General features: G+C 38.4%; 1 long non-coding RNA gene across 1 annotated transcript in view; it reads left to right on the top strand.

The window, feature by feature from the left end:
- The window catches only part of LOC109552324 (uncharacterized), a 90,077-nt gene extending 85,782 nt beyond the window's left edge, over positions 1 to 4,295 (top strand). The window contains exon 5 of the long non-coding RNA XR_012333378.1: positions 2,155 to 4,295. This is a non-coding gene — a long non-coding RNA (uncharacterized lncRNA). The remainder of the gene's footprint in view (positions 1 to 2,154) is intronic.
- Positions 4,296 to 24,351: the final 20,056 nt, after the last annotated feature.

Raw genomic sequence — 24,351 nt, 5'->3', positions numbered from 1 at the left:
AACACCCTGCTTCTAGGTTTTATTCCCCGTTACTTAGGATGAAAAGCTGAAGCATATAATTAAACTAGCACACTTACTGTTTAGAGATAAACTGACAGAGTAACATTGCCTTCCTCATCTCTGGGAAAATGCGTCATTGGTTGTTAAAACGTTAAAACTTTCACTAGATCATCAATTTTGAAGAGCTGAACAGTCAAGTTGGAAATTTCTTTGATGGCATGATCAAAGTAGCACAAACAATTGTGAAGAAAGTTGAAAACATCTCTATTCAGTTAATAAATATAAGCGAAAAGGATTTTGGAGGCCTCTTAATCTAATAGATTCCTTTTACTATTGGGAAATGAAGATCCAGAGATAATAATAACTTGATGAATGTCACAGTTGCCTTATCAGATGGTCATTCAAATATCATACCTCCATTATTCATGCTAGAAAACTCTTGGTCAAGTTCCCAGCAGAACAAAGTACCTTCCTGTTGATTTATCTAGAAGTTGCATTCCTAAAAATTTGATATATTTAAAATGATATAAAAGTCAGTTTATATACAAACCAGATTTTGGTACTAGTCTCAGATCATTATAAGCAGGTTTATAGAGAAGGAGCATTGCTTAGCAGTCGTTCTCAAACTGTGGTCCCAGGACCAAAATGACCAGCAGCATATGCATCTCCTTGGAATTTGCTAGAAATGCAAATTCCTGACCCCCACCCCATACCTACTGAATCAGGTCCCTGCAATCTATGTTTTAACAATCCCCTTCCAGAGGATCCTGACACAGATACAGCTTGAGTATCACTGGCTTGGAGATGAACAGCAAGGACTTGCATCACACTGCCTAAGTTTGAAGCATGGCTTTGCTACTCACCAGCTATTTGATTTGGAGGAAGTTATTTTACTTCTTTTTGTGCCTTGGTTTTCTCATCTATAACATGCGCATAATTGTTATAGACCTATGGCTACCTCCAGTTTTGAGAAGACTAAATGAGTTCATACAGATTCTACAGAGAACTGACTACATTTATTATAGTGTATCTTTCTACTAGAAAACTATCCTTATTAGTTAGACAGTAGATTCCAAATCCTGTTCTCCTTTGTAATCCTAGCACCCTGAATAATTTCTGGCACACAGTAAGTTCTCATATATCCGTTGAATGAACGAATAGTATCATGGACATAAATACTTCTGTATTTCATGGTGTTTGGCAAAGAGCATCATGATTCCCATATCCCCTGCCTTGTGAATAAGTTTGAAAGCCACTGTTCAGGAACATATATCAAAACAAAGAAGGATCAAAGAAATAGAAAAAAAATTTGACATATCAATGTAGAATGCCATTTGGTATTGTATACACCTCTGTCATTGGTAGTCAGAATAACAACCATAATAATGTCATTTATTTAGGACTTTACATTTTACCAAGGTAATTCACATATATCATCTCATTTAATTATTACACAATTGTGTGAGAAAGAGAGCACCACTTGTTCAGGTCTTGTGATGCCCTAAGTACTGTACTTTGTTTCTGTCCTTCTGATCTCCTAGGCACATGTCAAAACTCTCTCTTCTGTGACCTCATGTTCCTGAGTTCACAATTCACAGTAATTATTTGATTGACTGCCTTTTCCACTAGAGTCCATGCTTCTTGACAGCAGGACTATATTATTTTTGTACCTCAAGGTTTTTGTCAGAGTTGGACAATAGCCAATATTTACTCATTCATCCTCTCAATAAAATTTATGAAAGAAAGGAAGGAAGGCGGGAAGATGAGTGGGAAGGAAGCTCATCGTCATTTGCACAGTACATTCACATATTATGTCCATTTGATAGTAATCTCCCAGATAGTATTACTCCCATTTTACAGATAAGAAAACTGGAGCTCAGAAAGGATAAGTGATTCTTCCATGGTCAAACTGCTAGTAAGTATAGATCGGATAACCAAAAAAGGCTTCTGTTTTTAAGTTAGATTGTTAGAACGGAATTAAGCAAGTGAAGCTTTATCTGCTTCTTGATAGAGTCAGATATAAAATTAAGAGAAAGAAAAGTTCTACAGAAGATACATGTTGAGGCAGCTGTGAAACTAGGAATTACTGAGATAATCTCTACTATTTGATCCCTTTCTCATTTCATTATTTCCTTCTGTTAAATGAACCATGAGGACTTCTCTGGTGGCACAGTGGTTAAGAATCTGCCTGCCAATGCAGGAGACATGGGTTTGATCCCTGGTCCGGGAAGATCCCACATGCCACGGAGCAACTAAGCCCTCGCACCACAACTACTGAGCCTGTGCTCTGGAGCCTGCACGCCACAGCTACTGAGCCCACGTGCCACAACTACTGAAGCCTGCATGCCATAGAGCCTGCGCACTGCAACTACTGAGCCCACGTGCCACAACTACCGAAGCCCACATGCTCTAGGGCCCACGTGCCGCAACTACTGAGCCCGTGTGCTGCAACTACTGAAGCCCACGCACCTAGAGCCTGTGCTCCACAACAACAGAAGCCCACACACTGCAACAAAGAGTAGCCCCCACTCTCCACAACTAGAGAAAGCCTGCACGCAGCGACGAAGACCCAGTGCAGCCAAAAATAAAATTAAATAAATAAAAAAATAAAAGAAGAAATGTGTATTTAAAAAATAAAAAATAAATAAACCATGTTTTTGAAATGAAAATTTTGAGAAGCATTACTTTTTACTGATACACCAGGATTATCCTATAGGTCACACAGAGTAAGAGCAACCCTAAAGAGCCAGTGAACTTAATGAATGTCTCTATTTTGCTCTTTTTTCACCACCACCACTCTGGTCCAATAAGCTATCATTTCTTGCTAGTCAACCAAAATTACCTTCTAATTTCATCCACTTTTTGTTGAATTCAATGTAAAAGCCAGGAACCTAAGTGTCATCCTTGACTCTTCCTTCCCCCAGGCCCCCCCCACCCCAAGTTGATCAGCCAATGTATCATACTGAGTCTACTCTCACCATTGTTATTTTTTATTTAAATGTAAACCATATCATGATACTCCCAATATTGACAAGTGGAATACTTCCCAATAGGTTACCTTTTGTATCATCTTTGAATAAAATTCTGCAAGACCCTGTACAATATGCCCAACTTATCCCTTCATCCTCCCAGTTGTCCCAGAAACCCTTGCCTTCTGTTGGTCCTCAAACCCGCTAGATTCCTTCTGTCTCCATTACTTTTGCACTTCGCTAGTCTCTTTGCCTGAAATCATTTGCTGTTTTTCCCATGACTGCTCATTCTCACTGTATGACATTCTCACTGAAAAAGATTTTATCTCCTCTAGCCATGCTATCTGAAGTGGCCCTCTCTAGCTATTCATTTTATTAGTACTCTGTTTATTTCTATGTAAAAATTATAAATACCTGTAATTATTGCACTTTCTTGTTTATTATGTATCTGCCACACTGGAACAGAAGCTCCATGAGGTTTGGGCCTTGTCTGTCTTGTTCACCACTGTATTACCAGGACATAGTAGATGCTCAATAAATATTTATTAAATGTTGATTGAAACTCCTTACTCTCCAACTTTAGGAATCAGATTTATTGGAAGCAAATTTTCATGGGGCAAATGTTAAGTCACTAGATAAATTTTATATTTCTCATCTCATACTGTTCACTTGCAGAGATATTCAACTAGTATAGGGACCAACTTTTCAGCCCCAGCAACATCTGGAATTTTAAGTTTATATGCCTGTGTGGATTAGTTTGTAAGTTGTCGAAGTTGACCTAAAACTACTTCGTATGCTATCAGGAAGTCAAGTTATAAACATATGTTGGACAAAAGAAAGCTAAACCGTATCTTAGCATTTTAGTTTCAAAGTTTTGCAGTTCAATTTGACTTCCCTTCTTTCTCTAGGTTATTGCTGAAAGGGAAATATGAAGTCAAACGAGGTAAAGTCTAGAATAGCAAACTGTAGAGAGTCTTGGCATGAAGAGAACAAAACCAGAACAGGGTGACCGATTTAAAGGTCAAGACTATCAGTTTCTCCAAGGTGAGAAAGGGCATTCCTTTTCCAAGAATCACATTACTTACCCAGGTAATGGTATGGGAATATTTAAAATATTTCATTTTAATAAGTTGAACATAAGCTGACTTACTATTTATTATTACTTTTTACTTATTTGACAAGATCACACTGATTTATGCATTTCTCTCATTTTTTAAACAACCCTTAGAATTTAAAAATAGTTCAATATATAAATGAATAACTTTAGTTCATATACAATTAAGGTAACAAATTGAGTAAAAGAGCCTTCAAATTTATCATCATTTTCATTTGTTCCTAGTCCTTTTTCTAAAAGGACGTATTTATGTTTTTATTATATGATGAGATAATAATATTCAATAAATTACATTAAATATATTTTGCCATTGTGCTACAGATTTTTCCCCTGCCCCCCCTTTTTCTTTCCATCTATACCCTGCCAAGCAAGGCAACCTATGTTCCCTCCTTGGTGTGTATACTTGCAAATTTTTTACTAAAATTCCCCAGCCACTTAAAATATGCATAAGGAGCAGGACACATAATGTCTAGATCCAGAATGCCATGGTTTGAATCCTGATACCACTTCTTACCGCCTGTGTGACTTTAGAAAAGCTATTTATTTTCTCTGACTCAAGTTTCCATGTTAGCAAAACTGGGATAATAATAGTACCTACCTCATAGGGTTGTAGTGAAGTTTTGACTGAGTTAAAATATGAAATACTTAGAACAGTGCTGTCACTTAGTTTCCATTCTTTCATTCTTGTCAACCTTATTTCATTCTTAATGAAATTCGTTCTTAAAAACACGTAACAGAGGTTTCTTCACATCAAGAAATTGAATTCATTTTAAGGAAAATAGCTGCATGGTACTGCTAAAAAAAACACACCACAGGTCCAAAATGGCATCACATGTGCTAAAAGCCCATGATACCAAAACATAGATTTAATACCTAACTTAATTGCAGTTTTGATTTTCCCCCAAATGTAATCTTAATCAACCAGTTTGGAATTTTCTGGTTAGAACCAATGAGGTAATCTCAGCCATCTCTAGCCTACTCCTCGGAGGAAGAACAGGCAATCTGCATGATAAAACCCTTGCCAGTCCCTGCCCTTCAAAGAAGATGTCCTGGCCCAAAAGAACCTTTTTTTGTGTGTTTTTTTGCTAGTGACTTTCTTGCCCCACCCTCCTTTCTATAAAAGCCTTCCATTTTGTGCCACTTCCCAGAGCTCTCTTCTGTTTACTAGATGTGATGCTGCCAGATTCATGAATCCTTAAATAAAGCCAATCGGGTCTTCAAATCTACTCAGTTTGTTGCAGGAAGGGGGACTGCTTCCAGAGCTCAAGAGTGGGCTCTTGTCTAACACTGGGAAATGAATTGTCCAAAGATACAGACGTGCTGACAAAGCAAGAGACTTCATTGGAAAGGGGCTTGTTGCAGAGCAGCAGGATAAGGAAACCCAGGAGAACTGCTCTGCTACATGACTCGAACTCAGATGTTATGGTAATGGGGTTAGTTTCCGGGTTGTCTCTGGCCAGTCATCTTGCTTTGCCTATATTTGGCTTGACTCAGGGTCGTGCCTGGTGGCATGTGCATCTTTCAGCCAAGACGGATTCCAGTGAGAAGGACTCTGGGAGGTTGCTCATCTCCTCCCTCTTTTGGCCCCTCCCAAATTCTCCCATTAGTTTTCAGCGGCAGCACTGTGTTCCTTATCCGGACCTCCTATCCTGAGACAACTCAGGCAAGCAGACCTGGCCAAGGCAGGTGGTTTCTGTTAACAGTTCCCTAACAGGTTGAATTTTGTTTTTAAGCAATACTTAAGGCATGTAACAAATCTAAGTGTTATTAAATGGGCATTTGGGTTGTTTCCAAGTATTTTAGCATTATTATTTTTTGCCATTGCAAACAATATTGCAGTAAGAATTTTTGAGTATACATCCTTTCTACAGCTGCTTTTCTTTCCATAGGAAAGTGACAACCATGTCCCTTCCTTATAAGCTTACTTTCTTTCCTGAGTTGTTTTAAATCTTTTAAATTGTTGTAAATTTTGATATTTTAAGTTGTTTTAAATTGGTTGAAATGTTTTAAATAACTGTCATTTAATTTTAAATTTGTATCTTGGAAGCACCTAAGGTCTGCTTTTGTATATGGTATCATACAGGTCTTTTTATTTAGGCAGTCGTAGCAGTGCCGTTTATAAAATAAACCTTATTTTCCCTCTAAATTTAAACACCAAATTTGAATATATTCAGTTCCTGTAAGTACTGGAATATTTTGTTTTGTTTTACTGATTGATTTTAAAGTAAGTTCACTTCCTGTTCTTCTTTTACATATTTTTCTCAGCTCCCACTCTGTATCAATTTAGAATTGTATGTTTTGGCTACCCCTCTACTATTTCTTTTAACTTTTTATTTTATATTGGAGTATAGCCGATTAACAATGTTTTGATAGTTTCAGGTGCACAGCAGAGTAACTCAACCATACATATACATGTGTCCATTCTCCCCTAGACTCCCCTCCTATCCAGGCTGCCACATAACATTGAGGAGAGTTCCCTGTGCTATACAGTAGGTCCTTGTTGGTTATCCTTTTTAAATATAGCAGGGTATACATGTCAGTCCTAAACTCCCTAACTATCCCTTTTCTCTACTCTTGCCCCCCTGGTAATCATAAGTCCATTCTCTAAGTATGTGAGTCCATTTCTGTTTTGTAAATACGTTCATTTGTATCATTAAAGATTCCACATATAAGCGATATCATATATTTCTCTTTCTCTGTCTGACTTACTTCACTCAGTATGACAGTCTCTAGGTCCACCCATGTTGCTGCAAATGGCATTATTTCATTCTTTTGTTATGGCTGAGTAATATACCATTGTATATATGTACCACATCTTCTTTATCCATTCCTCTGTTGACAGACATTTAGGTTGCTTCCATGTCTTGCCTATTGTAAACAGTGCTGCAATGAATATTGGGGTGCATGTATCTTTTCAGACCATGTTTTTCTCCAGACATATGCCCAGGAGTGGGATTGCAGCGTCATGTGATAGCTCTATTTTTAGTTTTTTAAGGAACCTCCATACTGTTCTCCATAGTGACTGTACCAATTTACATTCCCACCAACAGTGTAGGAGGGTTCCCTTCTCTCCACACCCTCTCCAGCATTTATTGTTTGTGGATTTTTTGATGATAGCCATTTTGACTGGTGTGAGGTGATATCTCATTGTAGTTTTGATTTGCATTTCTCTAATCATTAGCAATGTTGAATATCTCTTCATGTGCCTCTTGGCCATTCTTATGTCTTCCTTGGAAAAATGTCTGTTTAGGTCTTCTACCCATTGCTTGATTGGGTTGTTTGTTTTGATGATATTAACCCTCCTGAGCTGTTTGTAAAATTTGGAGACTAATCCCTTATCGGTCACATCATTTGCAAATATTTTCTCCCAGTTTGTGGGTTGTCTTTTCATTTTGTTTATAGTTTCCTTTGCTGTGCAAAAGCTTTTGAGTTTAATTAGGTTCCATTTGTTTATTTTTGTTTTTATTTCCATTACTCTGAGAGACAGATTGGAAAAGATATTGCTGCAATTTATGTCAGAGAGTGTTCTACCTGTGTTTTCCTCTAGGAGTTTTTTAGTGTCTGGTCTCACATTTAAGGTCTTTAATCCATTTTGAGCTTATGTTTGTGTGTGGTGTTAAAGAATGATCTAATTTCATTTTTTTACATGTAGCTGTCTAGTTTTCCTAGCACCATTTGTTGAAGAGACTATCTTTCCACCATTGTATAGTCTTGCATACTTTGTCGTAGATTAATTGACCATTGGTATGTGGGTTTATTTCTGGGCTTTCTATCCTGTTCCATTGACCTATAGTTCTGTTTTTGTGCCAGTACCATACTCTTTTGATGACTATAGCTTTGTACTATAGTCTGAAGTCAGGGAGCCTGATTCCTCTAGGTCCATTTTTCTTTCACCAGATTGCTTTGGATATTCGGAGTCTTTTGTGTCTCCATACAAATTTAAGATTTTTTGTTCTACTTCTGTGAAAAATACCATTAGTAATTTGATAGGAATTGCATTGAATCTGTAGATTGCCTTGGGTAGTATAGTCATTTTGACAATATTTATTCTTCCAATTCAAGAACATGGTATATATTTCCATCTGTTTGTGTCTTCAGTTTCTTTCATCAGTGTCTTATACTTTTCGGAGTACAGGTCTTTTGTCTCCTTAGGTAGGTTTATTCCTAGGTATTTTATTCTTTTTGATGCAGTGGTAAATGGGATTGTTTCTTGAATTTCTCTTTCTGATCTTTCATTGTTAGTGTATAGTAATGCAACAGATTTCTGTGTATTAGTTTTGTAGCCTACAACTTTACCAAATCCATTGATGAGCTCTAGTAGTTTTCTGGTAGTGTCTTTACAATTTTCGATGTATAGTATCATGTCATCTGCAAACAGTGACAGTTTTACTTCTTTTCCAATTTGGATTCATTTTATTTCTTTTTCTTCTCTGATTGCCATAGCTAGGACTTCCAAAAGTATGTTGAATAAAAGTGGTGGGAGTGGGCATCCTTGTCCTGTTCCTGATCTTGAAGGAAATGCCTTCAACTTTTCGCTGTTGAGTATGATGCTAGCTGTAGGTTTGTCATATATGAACTTTATTATGTTGAGGTAGGTTCCCTCTGTGCCCACTTTCTGGAGAGTTTTTATCGTAAATGGGTGTTGAATTTTGTCAAAAGCTTTTTCTGCATCTATTGAGATGAGCATATGGTTTTTATTCTTCAAGTTGTTGATGTGATATATCGCACTGATTGATTTGCAGATATTGAAAAATCCCTGCATCTCTGGGATAAATCCCAGTTGATCATGGTGTATGATCCTTTTAATGAATTATTGGATTTGAGTTGCTAGTATTTTGTTGAGGATTTTTGTGTCTGTGTTCATCAGTGATACTGGTCTGTAATTTTTTTTTATGGTATTGTCTGGTTTTTGTATCAGGATGATGGTGGCCTCATAGAATGAGTTTGGGAGTTTTCCTTCCTCTGGAAATTTGGAACAGTTTCAGAAGGATGGGTGTTAGCTCTTCTCTAAATGTTTGATAGAATTCACCTGTGAAGCCATCATGACCTGGACTTCTGTTTGTTGGGAGTTTTTAAATTTAAGTTTTAATTTCAGTGCTTGTGATTGGTCTCTTCATATTTTCTAATTCTTCCTGGTTCAGTCTTAGGAGACTGTACCTTTCTAAGAACATGTCCTTTTCTTTCAGGTTGTCCATTTTATTGGCATACAGTTGCATATAGTAGTCTCTTATGATCCTTTGTATTTCTGTGATGTCAGTTGTAACTTCTCCTTTTTCATTTCTAATTTTATTGATTTGAGTCCTCTCCCTTTTTTTTTTGATGATTCTGGTTAAAGGTTTATCAATTTTATTTATCTTTTCAAAGAACCAGCTTTTAGTTTCATTGATCTTTGCTATTGTCTTCTTTGTCTCTGTTTCATTTATTTCTGCTCTGATCTTTATGATTTCTTTCCTTCTACTAACTTTAGTTTTTGTTTGTTCTTTGTTCTCTAGTTGCTTTAGGTGTAAGGTTAGGTTGTTTATTTGAGGTTTTTCTTGTTTCCTGAGGTAAGATTGTATTGCTATAAACTTTCCTCTTAGAACTGCTTTTGCTGTATTACATAGGTTTTGGATTGTTGTGCTTTCATTTTCATTTGTCTCCAGGTATTTTTTGACTTCCTCTTTGATTTCTTCAGTGATCCATTGGTTATTTAGTAGCATATTGTTTACCCTTCGCTTGTTTGTGTTTTTTACATTTTTTTCCTTGTAGTTTATTTCTCATCTCATAGCATTGTGGTTGGAAAAGATGCTTGATACTATTTCAATTTTCTTAAATTTACTGAGGCTCGCTTTGTGGCCCAGGATGTGGTCAGTCATGGAGAACATTCCATGTGTACTTGAGAAGAATGTGTGTTCTGCTTTTGGATGGAGTGCTCTATAAATATCAATTAAATCCATCTGGTCTAATGTGTCATCTAAGACCTGTGTTTCCTTATTGATTTTCTGTCTGGATGATCTGTCCATTGATGAAAGTGGGGTGTTAAAGTCCCCCACTATCATTGTGTTACTGTAGATTTCTCCCTTTATGCCTGTTAGTGTTTGCCTTATGTATTGAGGTGCTCCTATGTTGGGTGCATATTATGTTTACAATTGTTATATCTTCTGCTTGGATTGGTCCCTTGATTATTATGTAGTGTCCTTCTTTGTCTCTTGTAACAATCTTTATTTTTAAGTCTGTTTTTTCTGATATGACTGTTGCTACTCCAGCTTTCTTTTGATTTCCATTTGCATGGAATACCTTCTTCCATCCCCTCACTTTCAGTTTGTATGTGTCCCTAGGTCTGAGGTGGGTTTCTTATAGACAGCATATATACGGGTCTTGTCTTCATATCCGTTCAGCCAGTCTGTGTCTTTTGGTTGGCTCATTTAATCCACTTACATTTAAGGTAATTATCAATATGTGTGTTCCTATTGCAATTTTCTTAATTGTTTTGGTAGATCTTTTTTCTTTCCTTCCTCTTTTGTTCTCTTCTCTTGTGGTTTGATGACCATCTTTAGTGTTGTGTTTGGGTTGCTTTTTCTTTTTTGTGTTTGTATCTATTGTAGTTTTGGGGTTTGCTGTTCCCATGTGGTTTCAATATAGCAATCTATATATGTACAGGGTTGTTTTCAGTTGCTAAGTCTCTTTCCTTCCTAGAGGAGTTCCTTTAGCATTTGTTGCAAAGCTGGTCTGCTAGTGCTGAATTCTCTTAGCTTTTGCTTGTCTGTAAAACTTTTCATTTCTCTGTTAAATCTGAATGAGAGCCTTGCTGGGTAGAGTAGAGTATTCTTGGTTGCAGGTTCTTCCCTTTCATCACTTTAAATATATCATGCCACGCCCTTCTGGCTTGCAGAGTTTCTGCTGAAAGATCAGCTGTTAACCTTATGGGGGTTCCCTTGTATGTTATTTGTCATTTTTCCCTTGTTGCTTTCAATAATTTTTCTTTGTCTTTAATGTTTGTCAATTTGATTACTATGTGTCTTGGTGTGTTTCTCCTTGGGTTTAACCTGCTTGGGACTCTCTGTGCTTCCTGGACTTGGGTGGCTGTTTCCTTTCCCATGTTAGGGAAGTTTTTGACTATAATCTCTTCATATATTTTCTTGGGTCCTTTCTCTCTCTCTTCTCCTTCTGGGACTCCTAGAATGCGAATGTTGTTGCGTTTAGTTTTGTCCCAGAGGTCTCTGAGACTGTCTTCATTTCTTTTCATTCTTTTTTCTTTATTCTGTTCTGCGGCAGCGATTTCCACCATTCTGTCTTCCAGGTCACTTATCCGTTCTTCTGCCTCAGTTATTCTGCTATTGATTCCTTCTAGTGTAGTTTTCATTTCAGTTATTGTATTGTTCATCTCTGTTTGTTTGTTCTTTAATTCTTCTAGGTCTTTGTTAAACATTTCTTGCATCTTCTTGATCTTTTCCTCCATTCTTTTTCCTAGGTCCTGGATCATCTTCACTGTCATTATTCTGAAATCTTTTTCTGGAAAGTTGCCTATCTCCACTTCATTTAGTTGTTTTTCTGGGGTTTTATCTTGTTCCTTCATGTGGGACATAATCGTCTGCCTTTTCATTTTGTCTATCTTTCTGTGATTGTGGTTTTTATGCTGCAGGCTGCAGGATTGTAGTACTTCTTGCTTCTGCTGTCTGCCCTCTGGTGGTTGAGGCTATCTAAGAGGGTTGTACAAGCTTCCTGATGGGAGGGATTGGTGGGTATTTCTCTGGTGGGCAGAGCTCAGTAAAACTTTAATCGTCTTGTCTGCTGATGGGTGGGGCTGTCTTCCCTCCTTGTTGGTTGTTTAGCCTGACGTGACCCAGCACTGCAGCCTACAGGCTCTTTGGTGGGGCTAATGCCAGACTCTAAGAGGGTTCACGCCAAGGAATACTTCCCAGAACTGCTGCTGCCCGTGTCCTTGTCCCCGCGGTGAGCCACAGCCACCCCCCCCCCCCGCCTCTGCAGGAGACCCTCCAACACTGGCAGGTAGGTCTGGTTCACTCTCCTATGCAGCACTGTTTCTTCCCTCTGGGTCCTGGTGCACACAGGATTTTGTGTGTGCCCTCCAAGAGTAGAATCTCAGTTTCCCCCAGTCCTGTCGAAGTTCACAATCAAATCCTGCTGGCCTTCAAAGTCTGATTCTCTGGGGATTCCTCCTCCCATTGCCAGACCCCCTAGTTGGGAAGCCTGACGTGGGGCTCAATACCTTCACTCCAGTGGGTAGACTTCTGTGGTGTAAGTTTTCTCCAGGTTGTGAGTCACCCACCCAGAAGTTATAGGATTTGATTTTATCGTGATTTTGCCCCTTCCGCCATCACATTGCAGCTTCTCCTTTGGCTTTGGATGTGGGGTATCTTTTTTTGGTGAGTTTCAGTGTCTTCCTGTTGATGATTGTTCAGCAGTTATTTGTGATTCCAGTTCTCTTGCAAGAAGGAGTGAGTGCACGTCCTTCTACTCTGACATCTTGAACCAATCGCCTCTCTACTGTTTTTTTAACTTAATGGAACATTCATTGAAATTAAATTTGGGATATTACTTTCAAGTAACCAGTTTTGGATATATTCATCCATCTGAACATCTTTGTTTATTGTTTAACCGATTTCATCTTTTATTTGGAAAACTTTTTTGTTCCTACTTTATCTGGTTCATTGTATTTTTCTTTTCTTAATTTTGTTAGTATGAGTCCTTAGCACCTAATTTTCAGTCTTTTCCTTTAATAATAAAGGTGTATTACCCTCACAGTTTTCTTCTGAGGCAAGTTTTAACTGTATCCCACAAGTTATTACTTGACATACTTTTTTTATCCTTGTAATTTAAAGAGTTTATAATTTAGGTTTGATTTCCAGTCGATTACATAGGTTATTTAGGAGTTCATTTCTTATTTTACCTAGTTATATTAGTTTGTTTTCTTCTTTTTATTAGATTATGTTTGAAGAATATGGCATGTATAATATCAGCATTTAAAATTTTATTAATAATGTCTTTCTGGCTTAATGTATGGCTGAGTTAAAGAAACATTTAAAAATTACATTTTCTCTACTCAAAAGAACTTTGATATACACTCAAAGTGATTAAGTCACTCTATGACCATGCTTAATTTTTTGTCTATTACATGTTTCAATTCTAAAAGATCAATTGAAATATCTCAAGGTAAATTTATTCTAATAAACTTCTCATTTATCTCTTTTGTTCTTAGTATTTTAATTGCATTGTTATTTGGTACATTTCCATGTAAGCATATTTTATCTACTTTGAAACCTATGCTTTTTGCCTATTCATAGGCGTCCCACAATAGCCCTCTCCTCTTAGAAATTCTACTTAGGCCTGCAACCTCAAAAGTACCTTTTCCTACTTGCCTCTCTGGGTGTTGTCTTGTTTCAAGACCTAGTTAAGATTAAGTTTAGAGGGAGAGAATGTTTGAAATGCAAATTCACACTGCTATTAGGTGTTTCAGGCTTTTCATTTAATATATTTTTTCCTCCCTGATTTTTATGATTTTAACAGGCCTTCTCAACAGTGTAGAATACAGAATACTGACGAGTATTAGTAGTGAACTAAGAAGAACAGATATATTAAATGAAAAGTGAGGACATGGAGAGAGGCAAAATGTGCAGATGTAATTACTTGTTACGATAACAGTTACCATTTATTGAATGTCTGCTATGTGTAGGCACTATGTACATGTGCACACTTTTCCCTACAGCTGCACATAAGGTAGGTATTATTCACTTCAATTTAGAAATGAAAAAGTATTTAGAAAAGAGAGATTAAGTATCGTGGTAAATATCATACTTCTTAAGTGGCTGAGCTAGAAAGCTTGGCTGATTCCCAAAGTCTGTCTGAGTCCCAGTGCCCAGTTCTTCCCACTGTACCACACTACCTTACTTATATGCAGACTTAAGGGGATATTCTGAATAAATAGTTGTCCATAAATAAAAACCATAATATTTCCTTAACTATAGAAACTGTATTTATTTAATAAATATATATTCAACATGGTACTAATGTTGCAGCCACAAAGTAAGAGGAAATGATGGTAGAGTAGGTGTTTTGGGAAGAAAGTAAAGACACATGGAGACATGTATTTCAAGTAGCTGTGGGATGTCAGAATGGAGATATCTAGTAATAAGCTGGAAATATTGCTTACTCTGGGAAGGGGTCATTCAGTCATTCAGATCAATAAAACAGATATTTATTGAGCATCTACTCTATTCAGGGCATAGACAGGCATTGAGAATAGCTGCAAGGGTATTCAGACTACTTCAGGTATTGGGTGAATACAATGTTTATTAGTCCTCACCAAATAAATGAGAGTTGACCTGGGAGTAGAGGTCACCCAAAGCAAGCCCATAAAACACAGGGGAAAGTGGAGGAAAGAGGTTGAAGACAGCTTAACAATCAGCAAAAATGTAACGGCTAAGCTAAAGAACAGGAGTTCATGAAGGAAAAGTTAAGAGAATCAGAAGGAGGACGAAGAAGTTAATACTATGTTGAAAGCAAGGAAGAGGAAATTTTGAGTGTCTAAAATTTGAAGAATGAGTTTTTGTTTCAACCATCCCCAAGTCAGAACCAATTTTAGCTTCTACTTCCAGGACCACATGCCAAATTGGTGTTCTGTTTCTTGGGTTCAGGGCAGAGACCCCAGCTCTTTGCAAAACTGATCAGAAACCTGGAGTTGACAGTCCTGAAATCCTCTAGAGAACTGAGAGCTACCTGAGACTGCAGCATGGCCATTCCTGATGGATATTACTACAAAAATTGGCTCATATTTTGTGGTTCTAAGATATAGATTGAATAGCATCTTGAACCTGTCCTATTCCATTACACCAGTATACCCCAATGTGGCACATGCTGAGAGTTGCCTTAAAAAATAAATTTCTCGAGCAGACTGGGGTTGGCGTGAACACAGCCTGCAGGGGGTTAGTGCACCACGGCTACCCAGGAGGGAGTCCGGGGAAAGGTCGGGACCTGCCGAAGAGGCAAGAGACTTTTTCTTCCCTCTTTGTTTCCTGCTGCATGAGGAGAGGGGATTAAGAAAGCTGCTTAAAGGAGCTCCAGAGACAGGCCGCGAGCCGCAGCTAAAAGCGCGGACCACAGAGCCGGGCATGAGACGCTAAGGCTGCTGCTGCCGCCACCAAGAAGCCTGTGTGCGAGCACAGGTCACTGTCCACACCCCGCTTCCGGGGAGCCTGTGCAGCCTGCCACTGCCAGGGTCCCGGGATCCAGCGACAACTACCCCGGAAGAAGGCATGGCACACCTCAGGCTGGTGCAACGTTACGCCGGCCTCTGCCGCCACAGGCTCGCCTGCACTCTGTACCCCTCTCTCCCCCCCGGGCCTGAGTGAGCCAGAGCCCCAGAATCAGTGGCTCCGTTAACCCCGTCCTGTCTGAGTGAAGAACAGACGCCCTCTGGCGAGCTATATGCAGAGGCGGGTCCAAATCCAAAGCTGAGCCCCGGGAGCTGTGTGAACAAAGAAGAGAAAGGGAAATCTCTCCCAGCAGCCTCAAGAGCAGCGGATTAAAGCTCCACAATCAACTTGATGTACCCTGCATCTGTGGAATACCTGAACAGACAACGAATCATCCCAAATTGAGGAGGTGGACTTTGAGAGCAAGATTCATTATTTTTTCCCCTTTTCCTCTTTTTTGTGAGTGTGTATGTGTATGTTTCTGTGTGAGATTTTGTCTACATAGCTTTGCTTTCACCGTTTGCCCTAGGGTTCTATCCATCCGTTTTTTATTTTTGTACTTGTAAAAAAATCTTTTTTCTTAATAATTATTTTTGATTTTCATAACTTTATTTTATCTTTATTTATTTTATTTTATCCTCTTTCTTTCTATTTTTTCTCCCTTTTATTCTGAGCCGTGTGGATGAAAGGCTCTTGGTGCTGCAGCCAGGAGTCAGAGCTGTGCCTCTGAGTTGGGAGAGCCAACTTAAGGACACTGGTCCACAAGACACCTCCCAGCTCCACATAATATCAAACAGTGAAAATCTCCCAGAGATCTCCATCTCAACACCAACACCCAGCTTCACTCAATGACCAGCAAGCTACACTGCTGGACACCCTATGCCAAACAACTAGCAGGACAGGAACACAACCCCACCCATTAACAGATAGGCTGCATAGAATCATAAGTCCACAGACACCCCAAAACACACCACCAGACCTGGACCTGCCCACCAGAAAGACAAGATCCAGCCTCATCCACCAGAACACAGGCACTAGTCCCCTCCACCAGGAAGCCTACACAACCCACTGAACCAACCTTAGCCACTGGTGACAGACACCAAAAACAACGGGAACTATGAACCTGGAGCCTGCGAAAAGGAGACCCCAAACACAGTAAGATAAGCAAAATGAGAAGACAGAAAAACACACAGCAGATGAAGAAGCAAGATAAAAACCCACCAGACCTAACAAATGAAGAGGAAATAGGCAGTCTACCTGAAGAAGACTTCAGAATAATGATAGTAAAGATGATCCAAAATCTTGGAAACAATAGAGAAAATGCAAGAAATATTTAACAAGGACCTAGAAGAACTAAAGATGAAACAAGCAACAATGAACAACAAAATAAATGAAGTTAAAAATACTCTAGAAGGGATCAGTAGCAGAATAACTGAGGCAGAAGAACGGATAAGTGACCTGGAAGATAAAATAGTGGAAATAACTACTGCAGAGCAGAATAAAGGAAAAAGAATGAAAAGAACTGAGGACAGTCTCAGAGACCTCTGGGACAACATTAAATGCACCAACATTTGAATTATAGGGGTTCCAGAAGAAGAAGAGAAAAAGAAAGGGACTGAGAAAATATTTGAAGAGATTATAGTTTAAAACTTCCCTAATATGGGAAAGGAAATAGTTAATCAAGTCCAGGAAGCACAGAGAGTCCCATACAGGATAAATCCAAGGAGAAACATGACAAGACACATATTAATCAAACTGTCAAAAATTACATACAAAGAAAACATATTAAAAGCAGCAAGGGAAAAAAAAAACAAATAACACACAAGTGAATCCCCATAAGGTTAACAGCTGATCTTTCAGCAGAAACTCTGCAAGCCAGAAGGGACTGGCAGGACATATTTAGAGTGATGAAGGAGAAAAACCTACAACCAAGATTACACTACCCAGTAAGGATCTCATTTAGATTTTTTTTCGTTTTTATTTTTGTGGTACGCAGGCCTCTCACTGTTGTGGCCTCTCCCGTTGCGGGGCACAGGCTCCGGATGTGCAGGCTCAGCAGCCATGGCTCACGGACCTAGCCACTCAGTGGCAAGTGGGATCTTCCTGGTCCGGGGTACGAACCCCGTGTCCCGTGCCTCAGCAGGCGGACTCTCAACCACTGCGCCACCAGGGAAGCCCTCATTCAGATTTGATGGAGAAATTAAAACCTTTACAGACAAGCAAAAGCTGAGAGAGTTCAGCACCACCAAACCAGCTTTACAACAAATGCTAAAGGATCTTCTCTAGGCAAGGAACACTAGAGAAGGAAAAGAGCTACAATAACAAACCCAAAACAATTAAGAAAATGGGAATAGGAACATACATATCTATAATTACCTTAAATGTAAATGGATTAAATTCTCCCACCAAAAGATACAGACTGGCTGAATGGATATAAAAACAAGACCCATATATATGCTGTCTACAAGAGACCCACTTCAGACCTAGAGTCACATACAGACAAAGTGAGGGCATGGAAAAAGATATTTCATGCAAATGGAAACCAAAAGAAAGCTGGAGTAGCAATTCTCATATCAGACAAAATAGACTTTAAAATAAAGACTATTAGGGCTTCCGTGGTGACGCAGCGGTTGGGAGTCCGACTGCCGATGCAGGGGGCATGGGTTCGTGCCCTTGTCTGGGAGGATCCCACATGCTGCGGAGCGGCTGGGTGCGTGGGCCATGGCCGCTGGGCCTGCGCGTCTGGAGCCTGTGCTCTGCAGCGGAAGGGGCTGCAGCAGTGAGAGGCCCACGTACTGCAAAAAAAAAAAAGAAAGAAAGAAAGAAAGAAAGATAAAATAAAGACTATTAGAAGAGACAAAGAAGGACACTACATAATGATCAAGGGATCTATCCAAGAAGAAGATATAACAATTGTAAATATTTATGCACCCAACATAGGAGCACCTCAATACATAAGGCAAATACTAACAGCCATAAAAGGGGAAATCAACAGTAACACAGTCATAGTAGGGGACTTTAACACACCACTTTCACCAATGGAAAGATCATCCAAAATGAAAATAAATAAGGAAACACAAGCTTTAAATGATACATTAAACAAGATGGACATAATTGATATTTATAGGACAGTCCATCCAAAAACAACAGAATACACATTTTTCTCAAGTGCTCATGGAACATTCTCCAGGATAGATCATATCTTGGGTCACAAATCAAGCCTTGGTAAATTTAAGAAAATTGAAATTGTATCAAGTATCTTTTCCGACCACAACACCATGAGACTAGATATCAATTACAGGAAAAGACCTGTAAAAAATACAAACACATGGAGGGTAAACAATACACTACTTAATAACAAAGTGATCACTGAAGAAATCAAAGAGGAAATCAACAAATACCTAGAAACAAATGACAATGGAGACACGACGACCCAAAACCTATGGGATGCAGCAAAAGCAGTTCTAAGAGGGAAGTTTATAGCAATACAATTCTACCTTAAGAAACAGGAAACATCTCGAATAAACAACCTAACCTTGCACCTAAAGCAATTAGAGAAAGAATAACAAAAATAACCCCAAAATTAGCAAAAGAAAAGAAATCATAAAGATCAGATAAGAAATGAAGGAAACGATAGCAAAGATCAATAAAACTAAAAGCTGTTTCTTTTAGAAGATAAACAAATTGATAAACCATTAGCGAGACTCATCAAGAAAAAAAGGGAGAAGACTCAATAGAATTAGAAATGAAAAAGGAGAAGTAACAACTGACACTGCAGAAATACAAAAGATCATGAGAGATTACTACAGGCAACTCTATGCCAATAAAATGGACAACCTGGAAGAAATGGACAAATTCTTAGAAATGCACAACCTGCCAAGACTGAATCAGGAAGAAATAGAAAATATGAACAGACCACTCACAAGCACTGAAATTGAAACTGTGATTAAAAATCTTCCAACAAACAAAAGCCCAGGACCAGATGGCTTCACAGGTGAATTCTATCAAACATTTAGAGAAGAGCTAACACCTATCCTTCTCAGACTCCTCCAAAATATAGCAGAGGGAGGAACACTCCCAAACTCATTCTACCAGGCCACCATCACCCTGATACCAAAACCAGACAAGGATGTCACAAAGAAAGAAAACTACAGGCTAATATCACTGATGAACATAGATGCAAAACTCCTCAACAAAATACTAGGAAACAGAATCCAACAGCGCATTAAAAGGATCGTACACCATGATCAAGTGGGGTTTATACCAGGAATGCAAGGATTCTTCAATATACAGAAATCAATTGACGTGATACACCATAATAACAGATTGAAGGAGAAAAATCATATGGTCATCTCAATAGATGCAGAGAAAGCTTTTGACAAAATTCAACACCCATTTATGATAAAAACCCTCCAGAAAGTAGGCATAGAGGGAACTTTCCTCAACATAATAAAGGCCATATATGACAAACCCACAGCCAACATCGTCCTCAATGTTGAAAAACTGAATAAACTGAATAAACCTACCTAAGGAGACAAAAGACCTGTATGCAGAAAATTTAAGACACTGATGAAACAAATTAAAGATGATACAAATAGATGGAGAGATATACCATGTTCTTGGATTGGAAGAATCAACATTGTCAAAATGACTCTACTACCCAAAGCACTCTACAGATTCAATGCAATCCTGATTAAACTACCAATGGCATTTTTCACAGAACTAGAACAAAAGATTTCACAATTTGTATGGAAACACAAAAGACCCCGAATAGCCAAAGCAGTCTTGAGAAGGAAAAATGGAGCTGGAGGAATCAGGCTCCCTGACTTCAGACTATACTACAAAGCTACAGTAATTAAGACAGTATGGTACTGGCACAAAAACAGAAATATATCAATGGAACAGGATAGAAAGCCCAGAGATAAACCCACGCACATATGGTCACCTTATCTTTGATAAAGGAGGCAGGAATGTACAGTGGAGAAAGGACAGCCTCTTCAATAAGTGGTGCTGGGATAAGTGGACAGGTACATGTTCATGATTAGAACACTCCCTAACACCATACACAAAAATAAGCTCAAAATGGATTAAAGACCTAAATGTAAGGCCAGAAACTCTCAGACTCTTAGAGGAAAACATAGGCAAAACACTCTATGACATAAATCACAGCAAGATCCTTTTTGACCCACCTCCTAGAGAAATGGAAATAAAAACAAAAACAAATGGGACCTAATGAAACTTAAAAGCTTTTGCACAGCAAAGGAAACCATAAACAAGACCAAAAGGCACCCTTCAGAATGGGAGAAAATATTTGCAAATGAACCAACTGACAAAGGATTAATCTCCAAAATTTACAAGCAGCTCATGCAGCTCAATAACAAAAAAACAAACAACCCAATCCAAAAATGGGCAGAAGACCTAAATAGACATTTCTCTAAAGAAGATATACAGATTTCCAACAAACACATGAAAGAATGCTCAACATCATTAATCATTAGAGAAATGCAAATCAAAACTACAATGAGATATCATCTCACACTGGTCAGAATGGCCATCATCAAAAAATCTAGAAACAATAAATGCTGGAGAGGGTGTGGAGAAAAGGGAACACTCTTGCACTGCTGGTGGGAATGTGAATTGGTACAACCACTATGGAGAACAGTATGGAGGTTCCTTAAAAAAACTACAAATAAAACTACCATATGACCAGCAATCCCACTACTGGGCATATACCCTGCGAAAACCATAATTCAAAAAGAGTCATGTACCAAAATGTTCATTGCAGCTCTATTTACAATAGCCAGGAGATGGAAACAACCTAAGTGTCCATCATCGGATGAATGGATAAAGAAGATGTGGCACATATATACAGTGGAATATTACTCAGCCATTAAAAGGAACGAAATTGAGTTATTTGTAGTGAGATGGATGGACCTAGAGTCTGTCATACAGAGTGAAGCAAATTAGAAAGAGAAAGACAAATACCGTATGCTAAGACATATATATGGAATCTAAGAAAAAAAATGTTATGAAGAACCTAGGGGTAAAACAGGAATAAAGACACAGACCTACTAGAGAATGGACTTGAGAATATGGGGAGGGGGAGGGGTAAGCTGTGACAAAGTGAGAGAGTGGCATGGACATATATACACTACCAAACGTAAAGTAGGTAGTGGGAAGCAGCTGCATAGCACAGGGAGATCAGCTCGGTGCTTTGTGACCACCTAGAGGGGTGGGATAGGGAGGGTGGGAGGGAGGGAGATGCAAGAGGGAAGAGATATGGGAACATATGTATATGTATAAGTGATTCACTTTGTTATAAAGCAGAAACTAACACACCATTGTCAAGCAATTATACTCCAATAAAGATGTGAAAAAAAATAAAATATAAATAAATTTCTCATGTCAAGCTATCATTTGCATATCCTTATAAAAGGAAGTAGATGCATTAGCACAGCTTGAACTTTCTAGTTGCTTAGAACCTGAATAAGTAGGAATAAACAGGAATTATTGTGCCATGTTTGAATTTCTTTATTGATTTTTCTTTGAAAAACTTAGGCTGTAGACAGCAGACCTGTTGCATAATTGCAAGAGCTAATAAAAAAAAGGTTATTTGCACATCATTCACATGACATGTCTCAAAGTCAAAAAGAAAGTATAATTTCATTTCCTATACAATGTTAAGTTCAACATTCTGGTTCCCTAGAAGACCAGGAAAACAATTTTTCCCTCTATATGTAATTCCTGCTTTGGTTCAGCTGAATCCATTAGTAGGGAAATAATTGATTCAGAGGTAGTATGATACCTCTCTACAGAGACAGTAATATATTTAGAGAATCTCTATGATTATCTCTAATTAAGATCTCAATTTGCATGAGATATTGTTATTTTTAATGATAAAAATATTCAAAAATTTCCTGAAGCATTGATCGTATTTCCTGTGTCTGCCAGAAGCCAGGAAAGCTGGGTTATAATTATATCTGTGCCACTAACTCACGTGGTGATCTTTTTTTTAAAAAATAAATTTATTTATTTTATTTTTGGCTGTATTGGGTCTTTGTTGCTGCGTGCGGGCTTTCTCTAGTTGTGGCGAGTGGGGGCTACTCTTCGTTGTGGTGCGCAGGCTTCTCATTGTGGTGGCTTCTCTTGCGGACACAGGCTCTAAGCACGTGGGCTTCAGTAGTTGTGGCACATGGGCTCAGTAGTTGTGGCACACGGGCTGTAGAGCACAGGCCCAGTAGTTGTGGCACACAGGCTTAGTTGCTCCGTGGCATGTTTGATCTTCCTGGACCAGGGCTTGAACCCATATCTGCTGCATTGGCAGGCAGATTCTTAACCGCTGCGCCACCAAGGAAGCCCCTCACGTGGTGATCTTGAGGAGATCAATTCAAACTATCCCTGTGATTCTTCCCTTGAAACTTCACTGGATTGTTATGAAATTTGAGTAGATTGATTCAGGAAATATTTATTATGTGCTTACTGTGTGTCAAGCTCTGTTCTAACACCAGGGCTTCAGTAGAGAACATGACAAATGAGATTGCTGCTTTCCTGGAGCTTAAATTCAAGCCAAGAAAAAAAAAATTAAACAGCTACATGTGGATACATATCACAAAGGGAAGTATCAGATGTAACGGTAGTAACATGGTAGTTTGGGAGTCAGGAAAGAATTCTCTGAGAAAATGACACATGAGCTGAGATCTCCAGGGTAAGAGTTCTATATGTCAGCAACTTTCTGTGTCGTAGGGAAATCATATAGAAAGGCAGGAAGAATTTGAGGAAGTATGAAAAGTTCAGAATAGCTATCATGATGAGTGATGGGGAAGAAGTGAAAGATACGTAGTTATGAAAACACAGTGTGACATGGCTAGTAAGAATGTAAATTGATTCAAACATTTTGGAAAGTGTTTTGGTAACATGAAATAAGAATCTCAAAAAATATTTCTAGCCTTTGATTCAACAGTTTCATATCTGGATATCTATCCTGCCAAAAATCTTAGAAAATACAGAAAAAATTTAAGAACAAAGATACTAAAGTGCATCTGTAACAGGAAAATCAGGGGAAAAATGCCTATACAGGGATGAGCAGAAATATAGTGTGTGCTATTAGGAAATACATACAGCTAATAAAAGTCTGTTTATGAAGAGTTTGTAATAATATTTTAAAAATTGTTATAATTTATTTTATAGTACTAAAGCAGGGGCAGGGCAGGGGTGGGTCCAGGTAAATACTGCTCACGCCGTGGATCTGGATCACAGCTGAGGAACTCTCAGATGAGGAGAATATCCTGATCTTTTGTAGGGTTACTGGCAAATCAGCTTCACCTCTCCTCCAAAGAAAGATATTATCTTTATTGCCTGGAATGTCTCCAGGAAGAAGAGGGAATCGTCTCATCTTGACTGTCCTGGCCAGCAAACAAGTCTGTTCTTCGGCCTCTAGGGAGACAGTATTTCTAGCTTCCAAGGCTTTTTGCCAAGAGAATAATCTTGAAAAGGTAATCTATCACAAGAGGTATAGAAATACCATGGAGAATTGTCTCCTCAAAGCCGTTATTTTCATTATTTTTATCGTTTTAACTGATAATAACTCTTAGTGTTGTTTCAGCAAAGATTTTTATAACAAGCACATAATACTCATAGTAGTGTGAAAAATGGAAAGTTGGCTACATAGAGACCCATAAGTGTTAGCCAATCTAGGGAAGTTTCTGCCACTAATTAGTTGTAACAACTTCTCTGGGCTCCGGTTTCTATTAAATGACAGTTCAAGACTAGTCAACTATCTAATCTCTAGTCTACTTTAAATTCTGTCATGTTATTATTCCATATGTGGGGAGGGACACCCATAACTAGTACTATACAGGCTTGGACTACGTTTTAATAAAGGGTTATTGAATTGAACTGCCCCTGGTTAATATGCAAACATTTCTGAAAACTACAACAAAACATGCCTAAATCATAATCTCTCCACCAAAAAAAATTTTTAAATCACTTCTAATTTCACTGTTGACTAAGATTATTTTTCCTATACAACCCCTTAGTGATACTAGGAAAAGGGATGAAATGGGGATTCAGAGTTGGG

Source organism: Tursiops truncatus, chromosome 8 (genome assembly GCF_011762595.2).
Source record: "Tursiops truncatus isolate mTurTru1 chromosome 8, mTurTru1.mat.Y, whole genome shotgun sequence".
NCBI lineage: Eukaryota > Metazoa > Chordata > Mammalia > Artiodactyla > Delphinidae > Tursiops > Tursiops truncatus.
The sequence above is the reverse complement of the archived record's forward strand: the minus strand, read 5'-3'. Positions and strand labels throughout refer to the sequence as shown.